The sequence below is a fragment of the Heptranchias perlo genome, unplaced genomic scaffold (assembly GCF_035084215.1).
Source record: "Heptranchias perlo isolate sHepPer1 unplaced genomic scaffold, sHepPer1.hap1 HAP1_SCAFFOLD_1684, whole genome shotgun sequence".
Lineage (NCBI taxonomy): Eukaryota > Metazoa > Chordata > Chondrichthyes > Hexanchiformes > Hexanchidae > Heptranchias > Heptranchias perlo.
Genome location: NW_027138952.1, coordinates 17501 through 19103, shown reverse-complemented (window position 1 = coordinate 19103; position 1603 = coordinate 17501).

The following is a 1603-nucleotide window of genomic DNA, read 5'->3' as shown; positions in this document are numbered from 1 at the left end:
AAGCAAACCAGACGACCGTCGGTCTCACGCCCGAGGGGAGAGGAGGCGGAAAGCGGTTTGCAGCCTTTCGCTGTACCTCCGGCGGGCAGCGCCGCACCTCCGAGTGCTCGGTACCGTTCGCTGCACCTCGTCCGGCCGCACGCAGCGAGCCAAACCCGGAGGAAATCGGCCTGTGCCTTCTCGAGATATGGGCCTCCGGGTGGGACGGACAAACCGGGGCCCCGAGCTCGCTTTCGGCGGCCCGGCACTCGACTTCCCGGTGTCCGAACGTGATCCTTCCGGTACCCTTCGGTGCCCCTTGCCCGACTCTAGCTCCCGTGCTGAAGCGGAGTCGGTCGGCCTGACGGCCTGCCGAGTTAACCAGCGGAAAGCGGTGCGCAGCCTTTCGCTTGCAGCTCCGGCGGGCAGCGCCGCACCTCCGGCTGCTCAGTGCCGTCCGCTGCTCCCCTTCCGGCTGCACGCAGCGAACCATACCCGGAGGAAATCGGCCTCGGCCTTCCGGAGATATGGGCCTGCGAGTGGGACCAATAAATCGGTGCACATTTCCGGCTCGGTTTCCGGCCTCGGCACTATCAGTTCACGCCGTCCGACCGACGTCGTTCTGGCACGGTTCCGTTGCTCCTTGATCCGGTCCAGCCACGGTAATCAGCCGAAGATGGTGGGGGGGACACATTGCCCGCCGAGTTAGCCGGAGGAAATCGGCCTCGGACTTCCTCAGATATCAGCCTCCGGGTGGGACAGACAAACCGGGGACCCGAGCACGCTTTCGGCGGCCCGCTGGTCGACTTCCCGGTGTGCGACCGGGTTCGTTCCGGTACCGTTCGCTGCCCCTCGTCCTGCTCTAGCCGCGGAAACAAACCCGACGACCGTCGGTCTCACGCCCGCGGAGGGAGGTGGCGGAAAGTGGTTTGCAGCCTTTCGCTGTACCTCCGGCGGGCAGCGCCCGACCTCCGAGTGCTCGGTACCGTCCGCTGCGCCTGGTCCGGCCGCACACAACGAGCCATACCGGTGGAAATCGGCCTGTGCCTTCCAGAGATATGGGCCTTGCCTCCGGGTGGGACGGACAAACCGGGGCCCCGTGCTCGCTTTCGGCGGCCCGCTAGTCGACTTCCCGGTGTGCGACCGGGTTCCTTCCGGTACCGTTCGCTGCCCCTCGTCCTGCTCTAGCCGCGGAAACAAACCGACGACCGTCGGTCTCACGCCCGCGGAGGGAGGCGGCGGAAAGTGGTTTGCAGCCTTTCGCTGTACCTCCGGCGGGCAGCGCCCGACCTCCGAGTGCTCGGTACCGTCCGCTGCGCCTGGTCCGGCCGCACACAACGAGCCATACCCGGTGGAAATCGGCCTGTGTCTTCCGGAGATATGGGCCTCCGGGTGTGACAAACCGGGGCCCCGAGCGGTGGCACCCTGCTCGCTTTCGGCGGCCCGGCACTCGACTTCCCGGTGTGCGAACGTCATCGTTCCGGTACCCTTCGGTGCCCCTTGCCCCACTCTAGCTCCGGTGCTAAAGCGGAGTCGGTCGGTCTCACGGACGCCGAGTTAGCAGGCGGAAAGCGGTGCGCAGCCTTTCGCTGTCACTCCGGCGGGCAGCACCGCACCTCCGAGT